Genomic DNA, 12,177 nt, shown 5'->3' with positions numbered 1-12,177 from the left:
TTACTGATTATAACACCACATATTGAAATTTTACTATGTGAATTACCCATTTGGGGAGAATTACAAAGCAAATAAGACTATATTTATGATGTAATACAACAACTTCATTACATTAGTAATCATTATAGTCATCAGTCACCAGTATTTAAACATATGAGATTTATTACTATAGATAAGTCAATATATCTGGTGGCTTTTTTTTGCTTAAAATCATAAAAAATATATAGATAAGTCAATATATCTGGTGTCTTTTTTTGCTTAAAATCATAAAAAATCTAATGATAAAGATTTTCTGCATTACAGATTTCATTTTCTAATATAGTATACATAATTTTTATAATGTATAAAAGAAATGTAACCTTTCCATTGATGTTTACTATTTTATTTATTTCCATGCTTTCCTAAATTTCTTCATGAATATAGAGAGCACAAATTCTTTTGACTAGTATGTTCATAACTTTATATTGTGGGCTTAGAAAAAGGTCTTCAAACAAAATATAAGAAGGAAAGCATTTGCTGATTCCCTTAATATGCAAACTATCAGATGCCAATTAGTTTGGTGATTCTTTCCACTGCAGTTGCATGTGTGTGGGCAGGAATGAAGTCCAAGTTTTCATTCCTTTTTCTGTTTCTTGTCATGTTGGTTTTAGTCTACTGCTATTGGATCCAGCTGAACCTCTTCTCTCAGTGGGTGGGCCTGGAGATATTTTCTCCTCATATCCTTTCTAATCCTATTCCCTTATCGATGGGTAAGCATCTTTATTTTCACCCAATTATATATCTATTTACTTTCTGACTTTTATTGTGAGATGATTGTTTGGCACACAAAAATTTTTCATAAATACTTTTATATCTAGAGAAAACTTTTACATTTTGATGAGAGATCTATTGTATAGACTTACTTTAATTATCTTGAAAACATTTTGTGCAGTTTTAGGTTTGAATACTACTTATGTGTTCTCTTCCAAGCCATAAATGGACAATCCTCAAAGGAATAAGGTAAAATCTTAAATTTGAGTGCTGGTCCAACTTACTTAGATACTTTAGGTCCTTGAAACTGAATTGAACAAAATATTAAAAATATTTTTTTGTTGTTATTTATTCCAGAAATTACCTTTGTTGTAAGTTAGAAAGTTCTGAGGGAAATAGCACAGACCTATGGTCCTAGAGTCACCATGATAAAGCTGTTTAGAGAAGTAGAAAATTACAAAAGAGTTTCCAATCTTAATTTAGCCTATAAAAATTCCTCATGTTTCAGAAAGAGGAATTAGGGAAGCAATCCCATTTACCATTGCATCAAAAAGAATAAAATACTTAGGAATAAACCTACCTACAGAGACAAAAGACCTGTACTCTGCAAACTAAAAGACACTGATGAAAGAAATCAAAGATGACACAAACTGACGGAAAGACCTACCATGCTCTTGGATTGGAAGAGTCAATATTATCAAAATGACTATACTACCCAAGGCAATCTACAACTTCAATGCAATCCCTATCAAATTACCATTTTTCACAGAACTCAAACAAAATCTTTTAAAGTTTGTTTGGAAGCACAAAAGACCCAGAATAGCCAAAGACATTCTGAAAAAGAAAAATGGAGCTGCAGGCATCAGGCTCCATGACTTCAGACTATTCTACAAAGCAGCAGTCATCAAAACCATATGGTACTAGCACAAAGACAGAAACATAGGTCAGTGGAGCAGGATAGGAAGTCCAGAATTAAACCCACACACCTATAGTCAACTAATCTATGACAGGGGAGGTAAGAATATACAATGGAAAAAAGACAGCCTATTCAACAAGTGGTGCTGGGAAAACTGGACAGCCACATGTAAAAGAAGGAAATTAGAACACTTCCTAAGACCATACACAAAAAATAAACTCAAAATGGATGAAAGACCTATATATAAGACCAGACACTATAAAACTCTTAGAGGAAAACATAGGCCAAACACGTTCTGACATAAATGACAGCTATATATCTTCTCAGATCCACCTCTTAGAGTAATGACAGTAAAAGCAAATATAAACAAATGGGACTTAAGTAGACATAAAAGTTTCTGCACAGCAAAGGAAACCCTAAACAAAACGAAAAGACAACCCACATAATGGGGGAAAATATTTGCAAATGATTCAACTGACAAGGGATTAATCTCCAAAGTTTATAAACACCTCCTACCCCTCAATACCAAAAAAACAAACAACCCCTTCAAAAGATGGGTGGAAGATCTAAACAGACAATTCTCCAAAGAAGACATACAGATGGCCAAAAAACACATGAAAAGATGTTCAACATCACTCATTGTTAGAGAAATGCAAATCAAAACCACCTTATACTGGCCAGAATGGCCATCATCAAAAAGTCTACAGACAATAAGTGCTGAAGAGAACATGGAGAAAAAGGAACCCTATTACACTGTTGGTTGGATTGTAAATTCGTGCAACCACTGTGGGAAACAGTATGGAGATTCCTCAGAAAACTAAAAATAGAACTACCATTTGATCCAACAATCCTACTCTTGGGCATCTGTCCAGAGAAACCATGACTCGCAAAGACACATGTACTCTGGTGTTCATTGCAGCACTATATGCAATAGCTAAGACATGGAAACAACCTAAATGTCCATCGACAGAGGGGTGGCTAAAGAAGATGTGGTACATATATACAATGGAATATTACTCAGCCATTAAAAGTAAAGAAATAATAGCAATTGTAGCAACATGGATGGACCTAGAAATTGTCATGCTAAGTGAAGTCAGTCAGACAAGGAGACACCAACCTGAAATACTATCACTTACATGTGGAATCTAAAAAAAAGGACACAATGAACTTCTTTGCAGAACAGATACTGACTCACAGACTTTGAAAAACGTATGGTTTCCAAGAAGAACCCGTCATGTTTCCCTTTTATAGCCACACTCATTTCCCTCTCACTCCACCTTTTCCTTAACCTTCATGTCATTTCAAGAGTTTTAGATAAATGGAATAATATAGTATGTACCTTTTGGTATTGGCTTTTTTCTCAATGTATTTTTCCAGAAATTTCACAACATATTTTTCTTCCAGGTTGTTACACATTATCAGTAGGTGGTTCCTAGTAATTGCTAAGTAGTATTCCATGATATGGACATACCAAGTTTGTTTTCCCCTTCACCCACATCTGTGTGGTTTCTAGTTTTTGACTCTTAAGAATATAGGTGGTGTAGGAGTTCCTGTCATGGTGCAGCAGAAACAAATCCGTTTAGGAACCATGAGGTTGAAGGTTTGATCCCTGGCCTCGCTCAGTGGGTTAAGGATCTGCTGTTGCTATGAGCTGTGTGGTGTAGGTCGCAGATGTGGCTCGGATCCTGTGTTGCTGTGACGTAGATGGCAGCTGCAGCTCCGATTAGATCCCTAGCCTGGGAACCTCCATATGTCATGGGTGTGGCCCTAAAAAGCGGAAAAAAAAAAGAAAGAAAATATAGGAGGTGCTATAAACATTCATGTACAAGTGTTCATGACAAAAGTCTTCATTAAATACCCAAGAATGCGGTTGCTAGATCATATGGTAATTGCATGTTTACTTTTTAAAGAAACTACAGGAAAGTTTTCTAGTGTGACTCTAGCATTTTACATTCCCACCAGCACTATATGAGTGACCCAGTTTCTCTCCTCCTCACCAGCATTTGGTGTGATCAATATTTTTTATTACATTCATTCTGCTAGATGTGTAGTGATATCTCATTTTGGCTTTAATTGGCATTTTCTAATGGCTGATCTTTTCATTGGCTTATTTGCCATTAGTCTGTCCTCTTCAGTGAAATGTCTGTTCACATTTTTTGCCCATTTTTCTAATTTAGTTTTTTATTTTTTTACTGTTTAGCTTTGAGAGTTCTTTATATATTTTATTAGTGCTTTGTTGGATATGTGGTCTGCAAATATTTTCTCTTAAATGAAACTTTCATAGAGCAAATGTTTTAAATTTTGACAAAATCCAGTTTTCCTTTTATGGATCATACTTTTGGTATCAAGCATATAAACTTCTTGTTTTTCCTAGGTTCCAAAGATTCTCTTTTATTTCTGAAAGTTTTACTTTTAAATCTATGATCTATTTTTGAGTTAATTTTTTTATAAAGTGTAAATCATTGGTCACTTTGGTTTTTTTTCATTTTTACATTTGTATTTAAGCATAGTTTATTTATAATATTGTATTAATTTCTGCTGTACAGCAAAGTGTTTCAGTTACACACATATATATATCCATTATTTTGCAGATTCTTTTCCCATATAGGTTATAACAGAATATGAGTAGAGTTCCCTGTGCTATACAACAGGTCCCCATTGAATATCCATTCTGTATACAATACTGTGCATATGCCAATTCCAAACTCCCAATCCATCCCTCTGCCTCACCTTTACCCTTTCGTAACTATAAGTTTATTTTTGAAGTCTGTGAGTTTGTTTCTCTTTTGACATAAATCACAGAAATGTCTTTTTGGATCCACCTTAGAGAATAATGAAACCAAAAACAAATATAAACAAATGGGACCTAATTAAACTTAAAAGTTTTGTACAGAAAAGGGAACTATAAAAAAACAAAAAGGGAACCCACAAAATGGAAGAAATTATTTGATAATGAAGTAACTGACAATGGATTAATCTCTGAAGTATACAAACAACACATGCAACTAAATATCAAAAAAAGCAAACAACCTAAATTGAAAAAAATAAGCAGATCTAAATAAATACTTCTCCAAAGAAGACATACAGACAGACAAAAAAGAAATATGTTCAACATCATTAATTATTAGAGAACTGCCAATTAAAACTACAATGAGGTATTACCACATACTGGTCAGGATGGCCATCATCAAAAAGTCTACAATCAATAAGGGCTGGTTAGGGCACAGAGAAAAGGGAATTCTCCTACATTTTTGGTGGGAATGTAAATTAGCACAGCCACTGTGAAAAACAGTATGGAGGTTCTTCAGGAAACTAAATATAGAACTACCATATGATCCAGCAATCCCACTCCTGGGCATCTATCCAGACAAAACTTTCATTCAAAAAGATACATGCACACCTATGTTCATTGCAGCACTGTTTACAATAGCTAAGACATGGAAGCAACCTAAATTACCATTGACAGATGAATGGTAAAGAAGATATGGTACATGTATATGCAATGTAATAGTACTCAGCCATAAAAGGAATGAAATAATGCCATTTTCCAGCAACATGGATGGAACTAGAGATTATCACATTAAGAGAAATAATTCAAAAAGTGAAAGATTAATATCATAGGCGATCACTAATATGTGGAAAGTAAGAAAAAAGAACTTATTTACAACTAATAGCTTTCAAGATATGTGTGCATTTTGAAGTAACCAATGTACCAGGCTTTCAGAGTAAGGTAAAAAAATAGAGACAATTGGCTAGATAATTCAGGAAAGATATACATGTAGTGGATTACTTAAGAAGTGCGGTATAATGGCTTCAGAAGAAATTCGAATAGACACATAATAATGTTAATTTTATTATTTATTTTGTTAATAACAAAGGCATCCTCTCGTGAATATTTTCCTAGAAAATATTCTAATGCTATTTTATTAATACTTGAAAATATCTCTTGAAAAAAATATCTTTGATTGTCAACATCTCTCTCTCTCTCTTTGTTTTTCTGTCTTTTCCGGCCGCACTGGCAGCATATGGAGGTTCCCAGGGTAGGGGTCGAATTGGGGCTGTAGCCGCCAGCCTACACCAGAACCACAACAACACGGGATCTGAGCCGCGTCTGCGACCTACACCACAGCTCAGGGCAATGCCAGATCCGTAACCCACCGACCTACACCACAGCTCAGGGCAATGCCAGATCCGTAACCAACCTCGTCCTCATGGATGCTAGTCAAGGTTTGTTAACCACTGAGCCACGATGGAAACTTTTAAAAAAGAGACAGCTTTGATAAGGTTTGAAATACTTGATATGAGAAAAGGGTATTTTTAATTCCAGAGTCTTTGCCTTGTTCCCAGATTCAAATGGTTTTCAGGAAACAGTGGTACATAAAAGTGGGTAAGGGTAGGAGGAAAAATTAGATAAAGCTTGCTAAAGGGGTGTGGCTTTAATAAACAGCAGGTGTTTGCAATTTACATTCTGCAAATGCACAGTAATTATTACACAAAAACATACTCTCCCCCTCCTCAGAGACGATTGTACTTGTGTTCGAGATGTAATTATCCTCCTGAAGCAATAAGGAGGGGGGTCCTCTTGGTTTCCTCTAACCCGTTTCTACAGCCAGTGTTAAATCTTCACAGTCAAGCGTGCAGAATAATAGCCCACACAGGAATAGGCTACATTAAAGGACCGACTCTTATGGGGGGGGAGTGTTTATCTTGTGAGCAATTGACAATAGGGATGATATTTATATGCCTGTAAGAATGCCTTAAGTTATATATATTCTTATTTTTAATAAGTGCTTCTTTTATGTATATTTAACTAAAAACAACAGAAGGAATGAGAACTATGTTAGTTTTCTATACAGTTCAACATGAATACATTTTTTTTTCTCAGCCTGTAACTCAGAAACTAAACTGCCCAGGATCAAGTCCTGGCTCCAAGAGTTACTAGCTTTCCCGGCAAATTATCTAGCTTCCCCCTGCCTTAATTTTATTCTTTATAAAATGAAGACAATGGTCTACTCATTGTAGAAGGTGACTGTGAAGCTTATATGAGCTGGCGCTTGGAAAGCACTTGGTTCGTTGGGTGACACATAACGTTGAGCATTGATAATATGTTAGTCACAATAAACTACTATTTCTCCACCAGGTAGTTTTGGAATTAACCTATGCTTGATGGAACTGAGCTAGAGGTAACTAAAGGAATTAATTCTATGACATCTTTTCTAACAACCTGCCTGCATAACCCATGGGCTCTATGCTCTTCTGTGTTCACACTAGTCTTTGACAACCAGTTATTTCCTCATTGTAGGATGTTTCATACCAACTGTTTGAAATTTCTGCAACTGCTCAAAGTTTACCCTTGAGAATCTTCATGTATATTTCTAAGGAGCATTGGATTTCTTCAATAGGCTAAATAAAATATTGATGCCGAATCTTATTACATAAAAAAGAGCTTCCTCCTCTGCCAGCATTTCTTCCCCAGACAGCCTTAATTCTCACTCCCACCTGCTTCAGATTTTGCTTACATTAATCTTCTCAGGGAAGCCTTTCCAGACCTGCTTCTTCCAAATTATAATAGCTGCCATTCTCCCCCAACCATCAAATTATAATAGCTGCCCTTTGTCTCTAACTCCTCAATCCCTGTATTTCCTTTTCTCATCAGTTTTTCTCCATGACACTTGTCATGTCCTGGCAGTCTCTGTTTTCTTTATTTTTATTTGTTTGTCTTTACTACCTCCTACAAGAATGTAAAATGTGAGTGAGAGGAGATAGTTTGTCTGTTTCACTCACTTCCCTATTGCAAGGGCCTAGAATAACACTTGGCTCCTAGCAGACTCAAATATTTGATGTGTGAATGAATGAATGAGTGAATGAATGAACAGAGTTTTTGTCTCTTTCCTTCTCTCTATTCCAAGGTTACTTTATAAGTTAGGTTTTCTTGCTTCTTGTGCCTCTATTCTGCTGCAATATTCAGAGCATGGTGTTATAATCCAATATCAGACAGTTAAAGTCATCTCCAAAATTGTTTTGGACAAAAGAAGCTCCCCCTCATTTTGAGGTCATGGGTACTTACATCCCAACAATGTAACACCATTAGGAATTCCCTCTGGCTGTATCCGTGTAGAATTTTAACCATGCCATCACCCTATTGTGTCATTCACCCACACCCTGAATAAAGCCTCAGTAGAAATAGCAGCTGTGTTAAACACAGGCATGACCTCAGCTTCATGCTGTGTCTTGGAAAAATAACATTCCGTACATGTGCTGTGAAAGACCTACTAAGGAAGGGAAGGTTCTCAAGGTGTATGTCAATTTTTGTTTAACTGTCAAGCTACTGTATTTCATTAAAAGAAATCTTTCCTTTTTAATGAATTTTCCGAGATTCTTCCCCAGTAGGCAAATAACATCACCCAACTAAATAAATCAGCCGTGGAGTCCTCAAAACCTCTCTAGATGGTCAGGATACTTGTGTTACCTGGGAGACGTACTCTAGGTAGACTAAACAGACCTCAACATCACCTACCTGTTAGAGATCAAATTCGTGCCTAAGGAGTTAGATGATGATGATGATTTGAGCAGTGTTGTCTGAATCTACATGACATGGAACTTCAGACCATTACAACAAAACTCCACACTCTGTATGTTTCCGAACAACAGATTTTCTCTCCTTCTCCACCTCCTCCTCATGCTCCTTCTTTTCTCCTTCCTCTTTTTCTGAATATTTCCAAGAAGATATGGACATTTCCTTCCTTTTTTTTTCTACAGAATCTTTAAAATGTAGAGCTAAAATGGCCTCGGAGACTATCTGTTCAGTAATGTGAATGCAGATCCATCAATGTTCATTTATTTATTCGATACGTATTTATTGACTGTTCAATATGTTCTACACATAAGTGCTGAGTGACAGAGTTAGTTTATAAAGTCAGTAGTCAACGATTGCAAGCTTTCTGGTTCAATGCCACCCCAGAAGCTCTACTCTCACTCAAAATGGACTTCTGTCTTAAACAAGAGATGAGGCTTATTTTAAAGGTAAATAAAAATATCTTGCTGAAATGAAATGTGATAATTTATTTGTGGACACAATGTTTCATACCATTAGAGCACGTAGAAAATTCCAGAGAGTTGTTAAAGTTTTGAAGATATAAAAATGGGTAGGAGGGGGGAGTTCCCATTGTGACTCAGCAGTAATGAACCTGACTAGTACCCATAAGGATGCGGGTTCCATCCCTGGCCTTGCTCAGTGGGTTAAGGATCTGGCATTGCCATGAGCTGCAGTGTAGGTTGCAGATGCAGCTCGGATCTGGCATTGCTATGGCTGTGCCATAGGCCAGCGGCTGCAGCTTCAATTCAACCCCTTCCCTGGGAACTTCTATATTCTATATGCTGCAGGTGCAGCCCTAAAAAAAAAAAAAAAAAAAAAAAAAAGGAAAGAAAGAAAGAAAGAAAAGAAAAAGAAAGGTGGGTAGGAGGAAACGAACAAGTTTATGAAGATGGCTTCCAGATTTGATATGAATCCTCCCTGGCTTCAGCACTTCTACTATAAATAATGAAATGTATAAAGTTTTCCGAGACAACCCTATGTGGCTAGCCCCATGGTTTTGAGAAAGCTGGAAATACTGTGGAGTTCTGGGGCAGATATAAATATAAACACAGACTTCTGGCATTGATGTTTGAGTAAATGAATTCTAAAAAGCAATAGACAGTGCAAGAATGGGTACATCTGAAGGCTGTGATTAGGAATCAAGTCAAACTAACTCACAGATTTGAAAACAAACTTACAGTTAACAAAGGGAAAAGGTGGGGGGAGGGATAAATTAGGAATTTAGGAATAACATATACACATATATAAAATAAACAACAGAGACCTACTATATATCACAGGGAACCATACTTAATATTTTGTATAACTGAATATAATTGAACCTCTTTGCTGCATTCCTGAAATAAATACATTGTAAATCAACTATATAATAAAATTTTTTTGAAAAAGGATTTTTCCCACAATAATAATTAATACCAACTCATAGCCATAGGAATGTAATTATATAATGTTTTGGTTATTTTCAAAACATATCAAAATCCAAAACTGGTGGGTTTTGACATATTGGGGGCTATTTAGACAATGATCTTGAAAGTTGCCTTAAATGTTTGCTGTTCTTTGAATACACCACGCTGTCTTTCGTGCCAATGTTTTTTGCATCTCTTTAGTCTTATCTATAATCTTCACTCCCTCTTCAATTTACTGTCCTGAGTTTTACTTGTTTATTAGGACTTAGGATAGAGGCTGCTCTTCTTAAATGCTTCTCCAGCAATCAGTTTTTAACCTTCATCATCACAGCAGGTGTCATAACCATCTAAAATTGCTTACAAGCAATCACAATACTTGTCTATTTCTTCTCTAGACTAAGAACTCCCTAAATATAGCAACTGTGTTTACTTATCATCAAAATCCCCCATGCTGCACTGATTTAATGGCACATTATTGGAGCCTAACACAATTTTTTTAATATTGATTACTATGGAATAAAGATAAAAGAAGTTAAACATCAACATGAATTTACTGTTTATATTCCTCCTTCAAATTTGGCATCCTAATCTTTGTTTTATTCTTTAATAGATTGTAATAGTAAGGACTCTAGTGTTCCATGATTAATGATAATATTTGCTTTTGGTTTAAAATAGATTTATTTTCTATATTAAGAAAGGACCTTCTCATTTCCTATGTAAAAGAGTGTTTTGTAAAAAACAAAAACAGGACATTATAGTCATAGATTATTTATACCTTTCTAAGGTAAAAGTGTTTAAAAGGCAGTCATTTGGTGTGTTTTAATTTTGTTCACATGCATCATTGATTCATATTCTATTAATTTTACTTATGATTAAGCCTGGGTTCAGAGCACTGGACAAACTGCTTTGCTGTGCTACACTCTTCTTTACTGACCATGGAAGGACATATTTAACTGGATGTCCTGTTAGGAAATAAAATAGAAAACTAGGATTGTTCTCCAGCTATTTGATGTGCCATGGCTCACTTTTCTCCTGGTTGTCTCTGTATTTCAGAAATGCTTGGTTTCCATTGTAATGACCACACTTGGAAAAGGAACACACTATTATACTCTTCCTTATAATTCCATATTTTTTTGGCTGCACCCAGAACATGCGGAAGTTCCTGGGCCAGAGATCAAACCGGAGCCATAAGCAGTGACAATGCTGGATCCTTCACCCACTGAGCCACCAGGGAACCCATCCACATTTTTTTCTTAACCAAAAATGCTTCACTCTTTTGTTGGACACCATGTGTCATATACATGCAACAAACATCCCTGAGTTTTATATCATCTCTAACCCTCCTCCCAAATATAGGAGCCTTATGACTGATGCTTTTTTCATTTCTGTATTAGTTAAATGTCTTATAAGAATAAATTAATAATCAGAAAAATAAAATACCAAATTAGAGCAAAAAAAAGATTATGCTGCCTCGGTGAATAGAGTAAGAGAAGCTGTCAATTACCCCACTGGTTTGTTAACCTGGGATGATGGTCAGGCAAAGACAGTAGGAAAGGAAGTGAAGCCCCCCAAAAAAGCAATCACAAGACACAAGTTGCAGCTCTACAAAATGATCGACTGATGGCTTTTTGCATAATCTGATTCCAGTTTTCTGCTGTTCCTAAACTTTGAGTGGTTCTGAAGTTAGTATCAACTAATAATAATACTAATTATACTACTACTAATAATAACTTTTCTCAATCTATATAGCTTATAAATGACCACATCAATTATCACTACACTTAGGTTGTGAAGTCTTATAGTGGCAATTACAAGCAGGGCTGTGTGTGGACTGTGCAGAGTAGGGCATGGTGGAGTTATGTTTTGTCCAACTAATCTGAATATCAGTCAGGGATAGAAATTTATAAGAAGGCAGACTGCAGCAACAGCTTTTGCTGATAATGTTCATATTTTATCTATTATGTTAAATATAACTATGTGTATTTTTTTCTAATTACGGATTTAATAATGACCACTTCACAGAAGGTTGCTGAGGAAGTACCCCAAGATACTGTGTCCACCCCCAAAAGTAGCTGAAAATGCATTTATTTTGTATAGTTTTTACAAACCAAATTTGTGAGCATGAAACAGGAGCACTTGTTCACTTATAGCAATGCAAGTCCCCGCATCCTTGAGTCCAGTTGGGAGGGCTTTTATAACATCTATACCAAGGCCTATGCTATGGAGGAAACCTCAGATGTGCAAGGAACCCCCTATTTTGCCTCCGAGGATGTGAGATGTGTATCTTTGTGATCAATTATTCTCTTGAACTAATCTAAATATGTTAAATAAGGGGTAGAAACTAGCAAATTATAGAGCAAAATCAATTTCCTATGGTATCAGGAGAATGTTGGACAAATCCCTTCATTTTTGCAAAGAACTTGAAGAACAAGTTAAGTGGCATTCACAGGGTTAGAGGCCCATACAATGTCAGAGTTGTACTCCAACACACGTATCCTGATTCTTAATAG

Source organism: Sus scrofa, chromosome 5, assembly GCF_054392235.1.
Source record: "Sus scrofa isolate SSC_HxYL_T2T_F1_AM1 chromosome 5, Sscrofa_HxYL_maternal_Yorkshire_Landrace_v2.0, whole genome shotgun sequence".
Lineage (NCBI taxonomy): Eukaryota > Metazoa > Chordata > Mammalia > Artiodactyla > Suidae > Sus > Sus scrofa.
The sequence above is the reverse complement of the archived record's forward strand: the minus strand, read 5'-3'. Positions refer to the sequence as shown.